The 21,273-nt window shown below is 36.9% G+C and overlaps 1 protein-coding gene and 1 pseudogene across 2 annotated transcripts in view; both read right to left on the reverse strand.

Annotated features, from left to right (window-relative positions):
• The window catches only part of CNTN1 (contactin 1), a 409,365-nt gene that overhangs the window by 359,633 nt on the left and 28,459 nt on the right, over positions 1-21,273 (reverse strand). The window lies entirely within an intron of this gene.
• LOC117090277 lies at positions 3,865-5,431 on the reverse strand (annotated as a pseudogene).

The following is a 21,273-nucleotide window of genomic DNA, read 5'->3' on the forward strand; positions in this document are numbered from 1 at the left end:
CAATAGAGATAAATGTCAAAAGACAAGAAAGAATATTTATTCTTTTTAAATACAAAATATTTAGAATGCATTATATACTTTTTTATCAAATTGGAAATATTCTGCAATCCCTTCCTGGTTCAACGTTGAACAAACACTACTGGGAATAAAGAATTCCTCACAATCAAGTCCTTTAGTTGTTTTTTAAGCCTACTGCCTTTCTTTATCTCATGGTGCCAAACATCTCTTCTACCTCTTCCTCTGGCAGGGGAAGGGGGAGGACAGGAAGACCTCTTTACCTGAACACTTTTGAGAATAATAGCATGATAGTAAAAATATGAATCCCACATTGTGCTGTCAAATTTTGCCACTGAATATATTTTAATTTGTGAAAAAAAAATCTGACTTTTAAAATACGGAATCCAAATCTTGAATGTGTATTTCAGCCATCATTTTTAAGCTGTTTGTTTGTGACCAAAGAAATAATAAGCAAAAAAATAAAAATAAAAAATGTAGCCTTATTTGGGCTTATAAGCTTTTTGTTAGGAGGCAACATTGTATTCTAAGGATACTGTATTTTGTATTTTGAAAACTGCAAATCAAGTGTAACATCAGCAAACAAAATATCATAACCAAATACATCTACTTACTGTGTTTATAAATATTCTCTCCTTGTTTACCTGTCTCCACTCAGTGCCCAAATTCATACCCAGGAACTGTGTCCCTTTTATAAATAGAATGCAAAAGCTTCTAGGCTCTGTACTGATGATCATATCCATTAGGTGACTGTAAGAATAAATTTTCTAGTAAAAATAACAAGGTAGTTGTAACTTTTGAAGCTAATTAAAATATACACCAACCCTATGAGTAAGGAGAGAGAATAATACAAAATACCTGCTTCATTTATTAATATTATGTAGACAAAATTAGCATTTTGATGTTAAGAAAAATGTCAAAGAATGCTACTGGATTGAGGAGTTTCATATTAGTGAAATAACTTGAAAGAAATGATTTTTATAGAATTAATTCCTGTCAGCTTATCCAAACATTTCGACAAAAAATTTTGTAGGCAAATCATTAACACTTCAATACTTTTCTTTGAGGTTTCCTCAATAGAGACACTAACAGGACTTCTGAACAAATATGGATTTGAATGTTCTTTTGCATTGCATTAAAGACCATCACAGTCAGTGGTTTCTCATGCCCCTCTATGCACTAAAGGAGAAAACAACTAACCTTCAATTCTGCAATGAAGTTTTCCTGGCAGACTATCAGTATGGTCTACATAATTATTTGACATCTTCAAAATTTCATTTTTGAAATTTGAGAATTTTGGATAATGAGTCAGTAAAATGTAATTGGTATAATTTCATAAATCATTGTGATAAATTAAAATATTATGCTGCAGTTCTGTTCCAAACTTTTAGACAGGAATGTTCTCTTAATGTTGAATGTCCTCATTTATCATTGGAGTTTTCCTTAGTTCTCCACATATTAAATGTATGAAATTTAATAAGATGTTTTCAAAGATAGCTAGAAAGTAGACATAACATTATCAGATACTATACATACTGAATATTTTGCAGAAAAATTACTGCCTAAATTAAGCACTATATGGTTAAAATTGCTTTGACCCTTCCATTTAGTGAGGCAAATGGTTTAATGAGCAATTTCTCTAGCTTTTCTCATTTGCAATTTAACATTTTCTATTTTATAGTACAAATATTTTTTCAGTGATTGATTCAACAAATATTTTCAGATTTCCTTCTGCACCAAGAATGTAATGATTACCAAAACCAAATGCCTGTTCCCCAAGAGTCCATAATTTAGTGAAAGATTATAAAGCAATACATGAATGTTATGTGCTTATTTTGTTCCTGCATTAGAATCTAATTAGACTGTTTAAATCACCCAAAAGCCCCCCAGTCAGAGATAACCACAGTTAAATTACTGGGATATCTAAATATGTATTTGTGTGTATTTATTAGGTCGGACCATTTGAAGTCACTGTATTTGTTGATTAGAAATGGTCAGTGATGGCAACTTGATACAGTTCAACCTAATTAATATATTCCATTGTATGTGTGACCCACAATTTTCTGCAGTTGAATGTTGAAATTATTATCAATACTTTCTATAATAAGTAATGCTAATAAACTAGGCTATATTGCATACCTGGTCACATCAGTCTTTATATATATATATCTTTTTATTCTTTTCCCAATAAAAATCCCTGCAAGCAAAATATCTAAAGAATATGTACATTTTTAAAAACTTGAAATTTATATTTTTAAATTGTACTGAGGATTTTTTTCGCTCAGACTGTTGTTTCTATTTCAATTTGACAAATGGTGTTTTGAAAATTAATGGCTGCTTTATCCAATTTCTCCATGGTTTTCTATTATCTGTCAAATCAATTTTGGTCACTTATGGTTTACTAAAAAGTTTGTACTTCACTCCTGTTTGGCCTTTTCTAAAAATATAGAATTGTCATAGTATTTTATTTATTAAGGAAAAAAACACCCAAAAGATGTTATGTCCTTCCCACCATCATTTCTAACATAATACATTTTGTTTCTCCTTTGTTTTCCTATATGTCTTGCAAAGGTTTGGACTATTTTAATGACCCTGTCAAAGAACAAATACCAAATTAAAAATGGCATTTTCCCTTTTTATACCAATTTTTAAATTTAAGCTTTTGTTTTTGGTGATTTTTTTCTTCTTTACTTTCCTCAAGTATATATCCTTACTCTTTTTTTCTGATGTTTAGTTCGTTTAATTGTTAGTTTACTTATTTTCAGGCTCTACTATGCCTGTTGCATAATATCTCTTTTGATAGTTATTTAAACTTTTAAATCTCATTTTACACATTATATTAACATTTACATTGCAAGGCATTCCATCAAAAATATTACAGATTGATAAAAACTTCATACACATACTCCCCCAAATTGAAACCAGATACAGTCACTTTACTACATCAATAAAATAATAAAAACAATGGAAATGTTAATATAACTATTTTAAAACAACAAGGCCTCAGGCACTCTGGAAAAGATGTTCTCTTGCAACTATTATATAACATGTCAGTGGTACGAAATTATATTACATGAAAGTTAGCAAATACCCATTAATTAAGTCCACTCTAATAATGACAATGACTTTAGGATCTGATATGTAGTCATTGGATATATTCCTATTTGGACAACTGTCAAAAGGAACATAGATATTAGGCAACTGAGGTCATTTCTAATGAGGTTCCCAATTATGAAAAGGTGAGGTGTGTTTTCAGCATACCATGGACAGTTACATCCCTGCTATAGTCACCATCAGGTTTACTCAACAGAATCTAACAGCACGCTTGATTTACTGTGCTCACAGTTGGAGACATTTTAGAACTCTTTCCCCATCATCTTCCACAGTGCACCCTCCACCCTTCCCTGAGAATCTCCAAGGTATGCCCTTGACATAAAATAAAGAAGAGAAGAAAAGAGGCTTTGCCTCTCCCATTTCTGACCAACCAGTGGTTTGGCATAGCAGTGTACTACAAAATTCTCATGCGCTGCAACAGTCAGTCACCACTGGAAGCATGGCTACTTTTGCTATAATCTAAACTTTAAAAAACCTGATAATGAGAAAATGGGTGTGTAGGAAGATTTAGAGGGAGGGAACAGCACTGAAAGGAGTTGAGCAATATTTCCTTTATTCTTCTCAGCTTTTTTAGACTCAAAACAAGTTCTTAAGGACACATCAAATTGCTGTAGTCCTTTCTTCCTATAGTCAAAACAAAACAAAGGATAAAAAATGTCCCCTTCCTTTCTCTGCTCCCCCAAAAATGCATAGTACAGTAAGAAGATACTATTGAGATGTGCTATTTTGAAGAAATTAAAATTGAGATATGTAATGAGGCTGTACACTATCAAGTTGCCAGGTTAGCATTTCAGAGCCAGTGTCTGTGACCAACAAGGAGTGGTGGAACCGAGCAGACCACTTTCAATGTCTCCTCACTGCAGTCCAACCTTCTGGCTAGGATTCATCCTGCCATCCACCTTCACAAATCATTGGCTCAACTGTAAATACATGGCTTGACTGTATCACACCAACTGCTTTATTTTAGGCACAATGGAGTGCATTGGGGGCTGTATGAAAAAACTTGTGGACTCCATGCTCGCAACAGCTTCAAACAACTGAAACTTCATTTGCTTGGGCAGGCTTCTGAAATATGTTTCCCAGTTCTCTGTATCAAACATCAGGTTTCGCTGCATTGATGGCTTGCATGAGGCACTCATATGTGGTCTGAACAAATTTCCATGTGTCCTCATCCATATTGCCAACAAAATATGTCTCAATCATGTCCCCATGACAACCACTGCAATAAAGAGTGACGTCGACATTAACAATATCACCTTCTTCCAAGGAGTGTCTGGAATTCTGTGGGAAAGTATAATAATTCAGAGAAGGATAATAATTTATTGCAATGCATCCTAAGTGTACAGCATGGTCTGTTCCTTCAGTAGTTACACCTGGTTTAACCATCCCAGCAGCATTATCCAAAACTTCTCTAGCAGTTTAGATACAAGTCTCATTCCTTTTGATCTTCAGATCAGAATAATTTAACTTGAGAATTACCTTTAAGAGCCTGTTCAGATTCAGACATTCCTAAGGAATGATCAGTAAAATCTAGTCTTTGACTATAACTTGGCACTGGTCTTGTTGTCGTCAGTGGATAATGTGGTCTACGTTTACCAGCGTATGGATATTAACACTGGCCAACGGGTCAGTGTTAATACCACCTTCTACACTCCAGGAAGACACTTCTTGCTTTTCCTTTTCGTCTTTTGCTTTCTTATGTAATAATTTGTGAGCAGCTCAATTTTCTTTGAAATATTCTGTTAGCAGAAGTGCAAGCCTTGGATGCCCGGTTGATGCAGGTGGGACAATAGAGATTGGCCTGGGGACTCCAGCCACCTGTCTCCTTGGCCGCCATGCTGCCTGCCTGCTGGGGGAGCACTCACCCAGGAAGAGGAGGAGGAAGAGGAAGCCTGTGCATAATTTTATATGTACTTTTTAATCTCTGTTATTTTCTAAGCATGATAAAATTGTAAAAGTCACTGTTTTCCTAAGAGTTAATTAAGAGAGTCATTTATCTCAAATGTAAAATGGGTTGATTTGGTAAACATTGTTGGTGTTCAGAGCCATTACAAATCCCACTTCTCATCTGCCTTCCTTTCCTATAGAATGTGGACAGCCAACATTTTTGCCAAGTCCTTACAACTAGGGTCTAGTTCTACCCAATGAGATATTAACAGAAGTCGCTAGGTAATACTTCCAGGAAGGCTCTAGAAGAAGTCTTACAGAGCTTACTAGTAGTTGCCCTTTTTTTGGTCCTCTACTATTCTCCTTGTTCCTGCCTGGATATGGTCATTTGCCCAAAGGCTTAGCAGTCATCTTCAACATGAGGATGAAACCACACACTTAGGATACTATGGAGTGGGAGAGCAGGGAGTAAAAGCAGAGATACTTAAGAATGTCCTGGAGTTAATGCGCAGATCTAAACTGCTTGCCTCTGGACTTCCTGTTTCATGAAAAAAAAAAAAAAGCCTTTTCTTATTTACACTACTTTCATTAGGTTTTCTCATTCTAGCTGCTAAAATTAATGTTAATTGAAAGTATGGCTGTTGTTGATGTCAGTTCTCAACCCAGAATCCTTTTTACTAGTCAGTACAAATGTCTCCCAGCTACCATGAGAACATAGCTGCACTCTTCTCTGGGAAATTGTCCTGGCCTAAGAAGAAATGCCTCACCCTGGGCATGACACACCAGCCAATGGTTTAGTGAAAGGACAGTCCAAAAGCACTGCTGCTCTGCCTGAGGGCAGGACACCTCTACAGGGTCATTTAGATGCGAGTTTACATTGGGAGTGACTGAGACTAGACTTCAGTCTCTCATCCCGCCCAAACACATTATTCTATTTCCTTCACTTACAGATTTGTCCTGAGTATATTTCCTTAATAAATCACTTACATCTGGGAAGGCCTATCAAATCCAGTGCATATTTTTATGTTAGGATTTTTAATAAATATACTATGTTTATTTTATAGATAAAGGGTGTAGCAGGTGTAGTTTTTGCTTTTTAGATTTTTTCGACAATTTGTCTATGGCCTAATATAGGATTGATTTTGTTTGGATACATGGAAATTTGAAAATAAAGTGGTTTTTTTTCTAAATAATTTACAAGTTTAGTATATAAGTTAATCTTATTAGTTCTATCACTTAAATCCAATATATTTATATTATTTATCATTTGAGTCTCCTTGTATTTATAACAGTTTCTTAAAATTTGCATGTACATTTTCTGGTTCACTCAGGTCCATCCACTTTTTTATCTGTGATGTACATTTTCTTACCATTTACAAAACTAATCTTCTACATTCCATTCATCCTCTTTGCTTTGAATTCTGTTATTTCTGCTTTTCATTTGCTATTATATTTGTCTGATATTCTTCTCATTTTATTTAAAGCTTTATTTCATTTTAAACATGACTAAAATTTTTTAAACTTTTCTCTTGTAAATAGCATATATCAGGATTTTTTTTTTTTTTTTTGGCCCCAATCTTACAGTCTTTGCTTTTTGCATTGTTTTTTGTTTTTTGACACTTTGTCCTTGCAGGAGTGTAGTTAACCATCACATGTATTATACTGTATAACACATTTTTAAAATAATATTTCCTCATGTTCTTTTTATTATTAGAAATTTTTAACTATTATAATAAAAAAGAACATGAGGAAGCATTTTAAAGAAATAATTTTATTATTAGAATTTTTAAATTCTAATAAGACTTTTTAATTAGATTAAAAATCAGATTAGAATTTATTTAATTTTGTTGAGATTTTTTTAAATTTTATATCATGTTTACATTCTAATAAAAACATGTGAATTTTAAACATAAGTATTTTAAAGAAAATATGTAATACATTATAAAACTTGTGATGGCTAGCTTACTTTAATTCATTTTCCTTTATTAGTTTGTCTACTGATTTTGAAGGCAAACATTCTATTTTTATTCCAACAGTATTTTAAAAATTGAAATAAATTTCACATATTTTATTGGTATTATTAATATAAAAAGAAAAGAATTATTGAATTATCCCTTGATATGGTTTGGCTCTGCCTCCCCACCTAAATCTCACTTGGAATTGTAATCCCTATAATCCACATTTGTCAAGGGTGGGGCCAGGTGGAGGTAATTGGATCATGGGGGTGGTTTCCCCCATGCTGTTCTGGAGATAGTGAGTCTCAGGAGATCTGATAGTTGTAGAAGCATCTGGAATTTCCCCTGCTTGCACTCACTCCATCCTGCCACCCCATGAAGAAGGTGCCTGCTTCTCCTTTGTCTTCCGCCATGATTGTAAGTTTCCTGAGGTCTTGCCAGCCATGCAGAACTGTGAGTCAATGAAACCTCTTTCCTTTATAAATTACCCAGTCTGGGGTACTTCTTCATAGTAGTGTGAGAACAAACTAATACATCCCTTTTATCAAATTTCTTCATATGTACTATTTAAAAGCCAGAACATAGTGTCTGAATTGTTTTAACATTTTTATTTTTCCAAAATATTTTAATATTTGTATTACTTTTTACCATATCAGCAATAATAACGAATAGTTATATTCTAATTCTGGAGTGGGTGGGTGAAATTTATTTTCTTCTGTTTGCCACATTCTTTCCCCCTCCCCAGTCATTAAACAAAGGTTTTACTATTCTTGAAATGTTAGATATTTTACCATACCTGTGTATTGATGTCTTCTCATCAGTTATTACTATGCAAATGCTGACTCAAGAGTTCCTTGAACTCATGAAACTTTTTTTTCCTACTATTTTAAATTATTGCTTCTCCTGTTTGCTCTGGTGGGTTTTTTTTGTGTGTGTTTTTTTTAACTGAATGCCTACTAAACACCTATTTAATCTCAGAGCTCTAGCCTCCTGTGTCAAAGAAATATTGTACTGGACAAATTTAACCAGGCAAGAAAAACTTTACTCAAGACTATTGCAATAGTGGAAAGGGATTAAACTCAACTCCACCAAAACAATAAGCGAGAGAGATTTTAAGAGCTGAGGTGAGCTAGTGGACATGTACTGAAGGATGTCATGGTGAGGCTGGTGATTAGGTCAACTGTGTTTGCTAATTTGCACTTGTTGAAATTAGGTTCTACTCTCCTATAGAAACTAAGATATAGGGGTAGGGGTACTATCTTCCTTAATGATTACATTTCAAAGGGATGGCTCCCAGGTCCTTGAGAAAGATATTTCTGGATTGCAAAACTGGCTAGAGGCTGGGCTGGAAAAAAGATTTATGTATATCTCAAAGGGACAGAGAAAGAATTTTCAATTACAAGTGTTGTTGTTGTTGTTTTGAGACAGTTTCACTTTTGTTGCCCAGGCTGGAGTGCAATGGTGTGATCTCGGCTCACAACCTCCACCTCTCAGGTTCAAATGATTCTCCTGCCTCAGCCTCCTGAGTAGCTGGGATTACAGGCATGCACCACCACGCCTGGCTAATTTTGTGTTTTTAGTAGAGACGAGGGTTCTCCATGTTGGCCAGGCTGGTCTTGAACTCCTGACCTCAGGTGATCTGCCCACTTCTGCCTCCCAAAGTACTGGGATTACAGGCATGAGCCACCACACCTGGCCCGATTACAAGTTTTCTAAAGTAAATCCCCTAGAAAAGGGAGGTAAGGGGCCTGAGACTTCGGAAGAAGCCAATTTAGTCAAGCTAAGTGGAACTTAAGCCTGTCTTGGTCACATGTCATTTGTCTTCTGTAATTTTGGTCTCCTTATATTTTCCTGAGTTCCAGGAGTATTTCCTGACCTTGTCATCTACATGGCCGATTTGTTAAAATTCCATCGATGATCTCTATTTTCTTTCATGTTTTAAATATAGCAATAGTGCTTTTCATTACATACAGTCTCTCATTGTTTCAGAACATTTTCTCATCCATGATTCTTATTCTACCTTAATTGGAAAAGCATTGGTTTATTTCTGATATCAACACAATAAATTCAAAAATTCTTTATCGTGTCTTGTAGTAACCAATGTATAAATCTATACTCTGTCTTATTTTAAATATCACTATATTTTGAACCAAAGTAAGTGTTCTTCTGTTTGTTCATGATCACAGAGGACAGTCTGTGTATTTTCAATACACAGTATTGAGATAGGTTCTTCCAAAAAACTTACGTATCTATTTCCAAATATTTCTAGCACAAATGAAAGGACAATGAAGTAGTTTAAAATTCTTTTATTTTTATTTTGCTAGTCAGGAAATCCAATAGCCTAGGATAGTGGCAGACAAAAATTGAGTTGTGTTGGAAGTCAGGACGAGATCTATTAGCCTATATTGAAGCTGAGTTTTCTTTTTCTCTGTTTGTTGAAGAAATCAGTAGTTGGATGAGCCAAGCCTCTATTCTATGCCTGAAAGACACTCCTGTAGAAATCCAGGGATTGTGGTGGTGCCCTCTCTTTGCTCCCAGAATATGCCAGAATCTGACCATAACTGGCTTTTAAGAGAAAGGATTAGCAAACTTCTGCCAGTATCTGGGACCGACTTACCCATGAGTCAGGCATAGTAGGCACAGTGCCTAGGGTACATGTTACATTTAGAGGTTCAAAAATGTTCTAATTTGTCTTAAAATTAGAAATGAAAAATATAATGATAATGAATATATAATAATGAATCCAGCCTGGACATACAAGGAATAGTATATATAAAATAATGAATATATAATAATGAATCCAGCCTTTATAGCAAGACAGAATATAATTTGTAATTCTCTGTCTCTGCCTCTCCTTTATAATTTATAATTATCTTTCTCTTTCTATTGGAAGAAGAGGCCCAGGCACTTAGAAGTGTCTAGGGTCCATGAAAGTCATAATGAGGCCCTGCTACCATCTCTTCCACTTACCTTTGGGATAAACCATTTAAACACATGCAGATATTCTTGGTCACATTAGTAGTTCCTTCAAACTAGTATGACTTCACTATATCTAGCAGAAATATGTCAGAGTTTCTAGCTGTGAATATAACCCATTGCCATATATCCCCTGTTTTTGTGTCTTGTTGCTTACTGTGGTACAATCCTAACAGGGCAAAAGGTGTGATCACTTCATGCCTGGAATGAACAACAGAGCTATAAAAGTTTCAGTCACCTATGATAAGTCCATGAATAACACATCAAGTGTTACATAAAACACTTTAAAAAACAAATCTGAGATAATAAAGTATATATTCTTTCAAAGCTCAAAACCACTCAGACGAACATTTATACAGCCATATTCCACTTAGCTCCAGTTTCCTCCACTTTCTGGAAAACTTCTGAAGGTTCAGTCTGGAAGTCTCATGAGAGTCATCTTGGAGGATTTCAGGTTAATAAAACTGAAAGCATAAAGCAGCTGAGGTTGGCTTCTTCACCAGACAACTACTTTGGTTATTAGAGATGAAATCTTAAAAGATTATGGAACAATGTAGCCCAGCAAAAGGAAATAGAATATGCAATGAAAATAATGATCTTGAACAGCTAAGAATTAATTATGTAGAATTCCACAGCCTAAAAACATCATCTGCTAGGCCTGGATGGAACAGCTTCCAGATAAGGAGCGAAGTCGGCCTGCCTGCTCAGTGCCAGGCTCCTGCTAGTACATGCGCTATCCTATGTCATCCTCTAACAGCTCTCTATGGCAGCTACTTTTATTATTAATATTTCATAGGCAATAAACCAGGCTGAGAGATTTTAAGTAACTTGCCTAAGTCAGATCTAGTAAGGCGAGTGTGAAAGCCAACAAATTCTATTTGGTTCTTTGCTCTAAACTTATTACACTACTCTATCTTCAAAACACCTTTCCTTTACATAGGAAAAAAAACCACATTTGTTGGAGGGCTCTCATGAACATTTTACTGCCTAATATACGTTTTCCTTCAGCATGTATGCGGAAGTTTTCTTACTGTGGTTTCGCTTTATTTTAGTAAGAAATAAATTCAAATATGCTTAGAAAAGAGAGAAGCAGTTCTATTACTCTCTGAAATACTTTACATTACTAGACTTATTCTACATTAACACTGCTTTTCTTCTGTACCACAAAATCCATACTATATATAATATATATAAAACATGGATTGTGTGTGTGTGAGTGTGTGCATATGTATGTATGTGTGTGTATATATTGGCCAACTGTTAGACTTTCAGTAACTATTTTGTCTCTCTGAGAGTGGAGTTTACTGTCATGCATCTCAATAAACTACAAGTGGCTTGAAGACATGGATAATATCTAATAGAGACCTACAACCACTTTTCCAAAGCTTATAGGGCCAGACATGTTTTGGACCTAGATATTTTTTATGATTTTTAGAAACATGTGTATATATGTATATATTCATGTTTGGAATAACAACCTATAATCAAAGACATCTATATTTCTTCAGCAAAAACTGTGAATATTCTGAATATTCACAGCAAGTAGAATAGATAAGATACAAATTGCCTTAAACCAGTTCAGAACAGGTTATCTTAACAAATGAGTTCAGGTCAAGATCAGATTTTGTCACCAAATGAATCATAGACACTGCATGCTTAGTTTGAATTTCCATATTATAAGGCAGGAAATGTGGACCTGTAATTCTTTTGTACCCTGCATAGCTCCCCTACAAGGTGTTTGTTAGCTGATGGAGAAGTCTGTTGTTTCCCACGCCTCAGATTAATGTAATATGTCCCAATTCAGCAGACAGCATCCTTCATGATAAATTATAAAAATGAATATATTAAGTTTTGAGATTGGGAATCAAAGTCGAATTTTTCTTTGGCATTTCTCTTTGGCAGGGAAAATAAGTTGATGTTTTTAGAGATCTTTATATGACATTAAGAACCTTAAAACCTAGAAAAAAGGGTTCTATATATATATATATATATATAAAGGAGGTGATCCTGAATATTTTTATAGTCACCATCTATGTAGCTTATTTGCCATTTTGGGGCAGAGAATGTGATAAGAAACCTGACAAACTGGCACATGAGATTGCTATGAAAGAGGATGGAGATGGAACGCATTACATCCTTTATGTAAGTATCACTGTCTGAAACATAATTCTAATAAGTGAGATGTCTAGATGAATGTGATGCCTGGGATTCAGAAAGAGGAGAGAGAGATTCAACTAATGCATTTGTTTTCTTACATGAGGAAAAACATATTTCATTTTATATTTTATATATTCATAGCTGGATTTCAGTTTAAACAATCTGACTATATATCTATATATATACATATGTGTATATATGTGTGTGTGTATACATATATATATATATCTTTTTTGGTTTTTTTTTTTTTGAGACAGAGTCTTGCTCTGTCAACAGGCTGGAGTGCAGTGGCACAATCTCTGCTCACTGCAACCTCTGACTCCCTGGTTCAAGGGATTCTCCTGCCTCAGCCTCCTGAGTAGCTGGGATTACAGGCACACACCACCATGCCCAGCTAAATTTTCTGTATTTCTAGTAGAGACAGGGTTTCACCATGTTGTCCAGGATGGTCTTGATCTCCTGATCTCATGATCCACCACATTAGCCTCCCAAAGTACTGGGATTACAGGCGTGAGCCACCATGCCTGGCCTGACAATATTTTTTTAATTACACAAAAAAAGTTATGATGATTAAACTTTCAAGGAGATTTATAATATGATTCAATTATTAATCTACTGTATTGTCTTTGCATTTCAAATACAATTCAATTCTCAAAAACACAAAACAGTCACACAAACGAAATGGTATTTGACTCTGTACCTTAATTCACTGGTTGTACTGCATGACTCTTGTGTATGTATACACACACACACACACACACACACCCCTTTCAGATGGGTGTTACTTATCCTGTGACCTAGCATAGTACTTAACAACGAAACAAGCATACTCTTAATTAAGTCTTTAAAAGTCAATGGAATTGCCTCATCAGGGAAGCACAAGGGGGAAGGGAATTGCTTTTCCTAGCCAAAGGAAATTGAGACACACAACACCTGGAAAATCAGGTCACTCCCACCCTAATACTGTGCTTTACCAAGGGTCTTAGCAAACAGCACACCAGGAGATTATATCCCACACCTGGCCCGGAGGGTCCCATGCCCACAGAGCCTCTCTCATTGCTAGCACAGCAGTCTGAGATCTAACTGCAAGGCACCAGCGAGGCTGGGGGAGGGGCATCCGCCATTGCTGAGGCTTAAGTAGGTAAATAAAGCCCCCTGGAAGCTCGAATTGGATGGAGCCCACCACAGCTAACGAGGCCTGCCAGCCTCTGTAGACTGCACCTCTGGGGACTAGGCATAGCTAAACAAAAAGCAGCAGAAACCTCTGCAGATGTAAATGTCCCTGTCTGACAGCTTTGAAGAGAGCGGTGGTTCTCCCAGCACGGAGCTTGAGATCTGAGAACGGACAGACTGCCTGCTCAAGTGGGTCCCTGACCCCTGAGTAGCCTAACTGGGAGACATCCCCCACTAGGTGCACACTGACACCTCACACCTCACAGGACTGGGTACACCCCTGAGACGAAGCTTACAGAGCAAGAATCACACAGCAACACTTGCTGTTCAGCAATATTCTATATTCTGCAGCCTCCGCTGCTGATACCCAGGCAAACAGGGTCTGGAATGGACCTCAAGCAAACTCCAACAGACCTACAGCTGAGGGTCCTGACTGTTAGAAGGAAAATTAACAAACAGAAAGGACACCCACACCAAAACCCCATCAGTACATCACCATTATCAAAGACCAAAGGCAGATAAAACCAAAAAGATGGGGAAAAAGCAGTGCAGAAAAGATGGAAATTCAAAAAATCAGAGCGCATATCCCCCTCCAAAGGAATGCAGGTCATCACCAGCAATGGAACAAAGCTGGATGGAGAATGACTTTGACGAGTTGAGAGAAGAAGGCTTCAGTCAATCCAACTTCTCAGAGCTAAAGGAGAAACTACGTAATCAGTGCAAATAAATTAAAAACCTTGAAAAAAGAATGGATGAATGGATAACTAGAATAATCAACGCAGAGAAGACCTTAACAGAACTGATAGAGATGAAAACCACGACACGAGAACTACATGACAAATGCACAAGCTTCAGTAACTGACTCGATCAACTGGAAGAAAGAGTATCAGTGATTGAAGATCAAATTAATGAAATGAAGCAAGAAGAGAAGTGTAGAGAAAAAAGAGTAAAAAGAAATGAACAAAGCCTCCAAGAAATATGGGATTATGTGAAAAGACCAAATCTACGTCTGATTGGTGTGCCTGAAAGTGACAGGGAAAATGGAATCAAGTCGGAAAACACTCTGCAGGATATCCAGGAGAACTTCCCCAACCTAGTAAGGCAGGCCAACATTCAAATTCAGGAAATACAGAGAACGCCATGAAGATACTTCTCAAGAAGAGCAACTCCAAGACATATAATTGTCAGATTCACCAAAGTTGAAATGAAGGAAAAAATGTTAAGGGCAGCCAGAGAGAAAGGTCGGGTTACCCACAAAGGGAACCCCATCAGACTAACAGCAGATCTCTTGGCAGAAATTCTGCAAGCCAGAAGAGAATGGGGACCAATATTCAACATTCTTAAAGAATTTTCAACCCAGAATTTCATATCCAGCAAAACTAAGTTTCATAAGTGAAGGAGAAATAAAATCCTTTACAGACAAGCAAATGCTTAGAGATTTTGTCACCACCAGGCCTGCCCTACAAGAGATCCTGAAGGAAGCACTAAACATGGAAAGGAACAACCGGTACCAGCCATTACAAAAACATGCCAAAATGTAAAGACCATCGATGCTAGGAAGAAACTGCATCAACTAACAAGCAGAATAACCAGCTAATATCAAAATGACAGAATCAAGTTCACACACATAACAATATTAACCTTAAATGTAAATGGACTAAATGGTCCAATTAAAAGACACAGACTGGCAAATTGGATAAAGAGGCAAGAACATCTCACATGCAGAGATACACATAGACTCAAAATAAAGGGATGGAGGAAGATCTACCAAGCAGATGGAAAAAACAAAAAACAAACAAACAAAAAAAAACAGGGGTTGTAATCCTAGTCTCTGATAAAACAGACTTTAAACCATCAAAGATCAAAAGAGATAAAGAAGGCCATTACATAATGGTAAAGGAATCAATTCATCAGGAAGAGCTAACTATCCCAAATATATATGCACCCAATACAGGAGCACCCAGATTCATAAAACAAGTCCTTAGAGACTTACAAAGAGACTGAGACTCCCACACAATAATAATGGGAGACTTTAACACCCCACTGTCAACATTAGACAGATCAACGAGACAGAAAGTTAACAAGGATAAACAGGAATTGAACTCAACTCTGCACCAAGTGGACCTAATAGACATCTACAGAACTCTCCACCACAAATCAACAGAATATACATTCTTCTCACCACCACATCACACTTATTCCAAAATTGACCACATAGTTGGAAGTAAAGCACTCCTCAGCCAATGTAAAAGAACAGGAATTATAACAAACTGTCTCTCAGACCACAGTGCAATCAAACTAGAACTCAGGACTAAGAAACTCACTCAAAACCGCTCAACTACATGGAAACTGAACAATCTCCTCCTGAATGACTACTGGGTACATAATGAAATGAAGGCAGAAATAAAGATGTTCTTTGAAACCAATGAGAACAAAGATACAACATACCAGAATCTCTGGGACACATTTAAAGCAGTGTGTAGAGGGAAATTTATAGCACTAAATGCCCACAACAGAAAGCAGGAAAGATCTAAAATTGACACCCTATCATCACAATTAAAAGGACTAGAGAAGCAAGAGCAAACACATTCAAAAGTTAGCAGAAGGCAAGAAATAACTAAGATCAGAGCAGAACTGAAGGAGATAGAGACACGAAAAACCCTCCAAAAAATCAATGAATCCAGGAGTTGGTTTTTTGAAAAGATCAACAAAACTGATACACCACTAGCAAGACTAATAAAGAATAAAAGAGAGAAGAATCAAATAGATGCAATAAAAAATGATAAAGGGGATATCACCACTGACCCCACAGAAATACAAACTACCATCAGAGAAAACTATAAACACCTCTATGCAAATAAACTCGAAAATCTAGAAGAAATCGATAATTTCCTGGACACTTACACTCTCCCAAGACTAAACCAGGAAGAAGTTGAATCCCTGAATAGACCTATAGCAGGCTCTGAAATTGAGGCAATAATTAATAGCCTACCAACCAAAAAACGTCCAGGATCAGACAGATTCACAGCCGAATTCTACCAGAGGTACAAGGAGGAGCTGGTAATATTCCTTCTGAAACTATTCCAATCAATAGAAAAAGAGGGAATACGCCCTAACTCATTTTACGAGGCCAACATCATCCTGATACCAAAGCCTGGCAGAGACACAGCAAAAAAAAGAGAATTTTAGACCAATATCCCTCATGAACATCGATGCAAAAATCCTCAATAAAATACTGGCAAACAGAATCCATCAGCACATCAAAAAGCTTATCCACCATGATCAAGTGGGCTTCATCCCTGGGATGCAAGGCTGGTTCAATATATGCAAATCAATAAATGTAATCCAGCATATAATGTAATCCAGAACCAAAGACAAAAACTACATGATTATCTCAAAAGACGCAGAAAAGACCTTTGACAAAATTGAACAGCCCTTCATGCTAAAAATGCTCAATAGATTTGGTATTCATGGAACAAATCTCAAAATAATAAGAGCTATTTATGACAAACCCACAGCCAATAACATTCTGAATGGGCAAAAACCTGGAAGCATTCCCTTTGAAAATTGGCACCAGACAGGGATGCCCTCTCTCACCACTCCTATTCAACACAGTGTTGAAAGTCCTGGCCAGGGCAATCAGGCAAGAGAAAGAAATAAAGGGTATTCAGTTAGGAAAAAGAAAAAGTCAAATTGTCCCTGTCTGCAGATGACATGGTTGTGTGTATATATATATATATATATTTTTTTTTTTTTTTTTTTTTTTTTTGAGGCGGAGTCTCGCTCTGTCGCCCGGACTGGAGTGCAGTGGCCGGATCTCAGCTCACTGCAAGCTCCGCCTCCCGGGTTTACGCCATTCTCCTGCCTCAGCCTCCCGAGTAGCTGGGACTACAGGCGCCCGCCACCTCGCCCGGCTAGTTTTTTTTTGTATTTTTAGTAGAGACGGGGTTTCACCATGTTAGCCAGGATGGTCTCAATCTCCTGACCTCGTGATCCGCCCGTCTCGGCCTCCCAAAGTGCTGAGATTACAGGCTTGAGCCACCACGCCCGGCCATGATTGTATATTTAGAAAACCCCTTGTCTCAGCCCAAAATCTCCTTAAGCTGATAAGCAACTTCAGCAAAGTCTCAGGATACAAAATCAATGTGCAGAAATCACAAGCATTCTTATACACCAGTAACAGACAAACAGAGAGCCAAATCATGAATGAACTCCCATTAACAATAGCTTCAAAGAGAATAAAATACCTAGGAATCCAACTTACAAAGGATGTAAGTGACCTCTTCAAGGAGAACTACAAACCACTGCTCAGGGAAATAAAAGAGGACACTAACAAATGGAAGAACATACCATGCTCATGGATAGGAAGAATAAATATTGTGAAAATGGCCATACTGTCCAAGGTAATTTACAGATTCAATGCCATCCCCATTAAGCTACCGATAACTTTCTTCACAGAATTGGAAAAAACTACTTTAAAGTTCATATGGAACCAAAAAAGAGCCCGCATTGCCAAGACAATCCTAAGTCATAAGAACAAAGCTGGAGGCATCATGCTACCTGACTTCAAACTATGCTACAAGCCTACAGTAACCAAAACAGCATGGTACTGGTACCAAAAGAGAGATATAGACCAATGGAACAGAACAGAGCCCTCAGAAATAATACCACACATCTACAGCCATCTGATCTTTGGCAAACCTGAGAAAAACAAGAAATGGGGAAAGGATTCCCTATTTAATAAATGGTGCTGGGAAAATTGGCTAGCCATAAGTAGAAAGCTGAAACTGGATCTTTTCCTTACTCCTTATACGAAAATTAATTCAAGATGGATTAGAGACTTAAATGTTAGACCTAAAACCATAAAAACCCTAGAATAAAACCTAGGTAATACCATTCAGGACACAGGCATGGGCAAGGACTTCATGTCTAAAACACCAAAAGCAATGGCAACAAAAGCCAAAATTGACAAATGGGATCAAATAAACTAAAGAGCTTCTGCACAACAAAAGAAACTACCATCAGAGTGAATAGGCAACCTACAGAATGGGAGAAAATTTTTGCAATCTACTCATCTGACAAAGGGCTAATATCCAGAACCTATAAAGAACTCAAACAAATTTACAAGAAAAAAACAAAATCCTTTGCCCATCAAAAAGTGGGCAAGGATATGAACAGACACTTCTCAAAAGAAGACATTTATACACCCAACAGACACATGAAAATATGCTCATCATGCCTTGCCATCAGAGAAATGCAAATCAAAACCACAATGAGATACCATCTCACACCAGTTAGAATAGCAATCATTAAAAAATCAAGAAACAACTGGTGCTGGAGAGGATGTGGAGAAATAGGAACACTTTTACAGTGTTGGTGGGACTGTAAACTAGTTCAACCATTTTGGAAAACAGTGTGGCGATTCCTCAAGCATCTAGAACTAGAAATACAATTTGACCCAGTCATCCCATTACTGGGTATATACCAAAAGGATTATAAATCATGCCACTATAAAGACACATGCACACGTATGTTTATTGCACCACTATTCACAATAGCAAAGACTTGGAACCAACCCCAATGTCTATCAATGATAGACTGGATTAAGAAAATGTGGCACATATACACCGTGGAATACTATGCAGCCATAAAAACGGATGAGTTTGTGTCCTTTGTAGGGACATGGATGCAGCTGGAAACCATCATTCTCAGCAAACTATCACAAGAACAGAAAACCAAACACTGCATGTTCTCACTCATAGGTGGGAATTGAACAATGAGATCACTTGGACACAGGAAGGGGAACATCACACACCAGGGTCTATTGTGGGGAGGGTGGGGGAGGGATAGCATTAGGAGATATACCTAACGTAAATGAGGAGTTAATGGGTGCAGCACACCAACATGGCACATGTATACTTATGTAACAAATCTGCACATTGTGCACATATACCCTAGAACTTGAAGTATAATAAAAAATAAAATAAAATAAAAGTCAATTAAAAAAACTAGCCCTGAAGAGACCAAATTAATACCAATAAATATGTTTTTCAAAACTTACTCTTTTGATTCTAACATATTTTAGGGATAAATATAGGTGAAAATAAAAACAAATAGTCTAATTCTTAGACTAGTCATGAGTAGACAAGTCCAAGGAAGCCACATTAGGCTGGGGGCAGTGGCTCACGCCTGTATTCCCAGCACTTTGGGAGACCGAGGTGGTCAGATCAAGAGGTCAGGAGTTCAAGACCAGCCTGACCAACATGGTAAAACCCCATCTCTACTAAAAATACAAAAAAAAAATTAGCCAGGCGTGGTGGCATGCACCTAAAATCCCAGCTACTCAGGAGGCTAAGAAGGGAGAATTGCTTGAATCCGGGAGGCGGAGGTTGCAGTGAGCCGTGATTGCACCAGTGCACTCCAACCTGGGCAACAGAGCGATAGTGAGACTCCATCTCAAAAAAAAAAAGCCACATCAAAGTATTCAGACCACCAGACCACCAAAATAAATCTTTTAACAAACTCTACTCTTTTAACTTTGCGTGGTACTGACACATGGTAAATACTTAATAGATATTTGCTTTGTTGTCTGAGATCTACAGTTACGTAGCAAGTATGTTATGTATTTCATTTGAACCATGCAAGAATATACTGAGCAAATAAGGATGATATATTTTATTGATCTCAAAGCACAATAAGATAATTCAAGTTTCACAATTACACATGGAATAGAGTTAAGGTTTCAGTCTTGATTCAAAGATAGATTCTCTTTTTCATAAAAGCCACTACTTCTTTTCTTTCAGTTGTGACATTTAGTAACTCTTTTGCAAGCCCAATCATCAGGTTAAGAAGGACAATTATTTAGAATTTCCTCACCAAAAGCTTAGAAATTATAAAGTACTTTTTTTTTTTTTTTTTTTTTGAGACGGAGTCTCGCTCTGTCGCCCAGGCTGGAGTGCAGTGGCCGGATCTCAGCTCACTGCAAGCTCCGCCTCCTGGGTTTTTACGCCATTCTCTCGCCTCAGCCTCCCGAGTAGCTGGGACTACAGGCGCCCGCCATCTCGCCCGGCTAATTTTTTGTATTTTTTTAGTAGAGACGGGGTTTCACCGTGTTAGCCAGGATGGTCTCGATCTCCTGACCTAGTGATCCGCCCGTCTCGGCCTCCCAAAGTGCTGGGATTACAGGCTTGAGCCACCGCGCCCGGCCTAAAGTACTTTTTGAGCTTAACAAAGTTTATGATGTCTAAATGCTTAGGCCTATACATAAAGCTTCCCTAAATACCATACTCCAAAAATACAGCTATCCTGAATCTTAAATCAAAGTGACTATTAATTTATCTTCCCATTGTGTTCACATATTACTGATTTATTTAGCAAACTCTAATATTATAAAAAAAGAATACCCATAAATTGCATTATTTCCTTTGATGACTCAGCAACTGTTAATTTTTCCATATTGAGCACGTTATTTCTAACTGAATGGGCAACACTTGTTCAAGGGACAAATAAGTAAATGATTAACTTTAGTTGTTCAGTGTTTAAAAAGTTTTGAACCATAATAACATGCAGGTAATCAAATAATGCTTATTTCAAATAGCCTCTACTAAAAAAAAAAAAAAAAAATCAACCCCTCAAAACATCCAAGGTGAGGGGAAGAAAATGTAATGGAACCATCCTTCTAAGGGCATCTTTGGAAAATGTTCTCTGATGAAAAAAAAAAAAAATCCCAGATATTCATCATATGAATAGCCAGGGCCCAGAAACGCACACAAAGGTCTTTTCAAATCAAGGTAACAGTAGAGTGAGAGAAAGCTTTGAAGGATAGGTGTGACGTCCATTAGATGTAACTTAGAATCCAAGCACTATCGCTTATTGACTCTAAACTTGTAACCTCGCTTGACCTCAGTTTCTTCATCTTTAAAGAGGGGATAGTAGTCTCTACCTCACAGTGCCATGTGAGGACTCTATTTAGTTGTACTGCTACAACATGATGGAT

The sequence above is a fragment of the Trachypithecus francoisi genome, unplaced genomic scaffold (assembly GCF_009764315.1).
Source record: "Trachypithecus francoisi isolate TF-2019V2 unplaced genomic scaffold, Tfra_2.0 Lachesis_group11, whole genome shotgun sequence".
NCBI lineage: Eukaryota > Metazoa > Chordata > Mammalia > Primates > Cercopithecidae > Trachypithecus > Trachypithecus francoisi.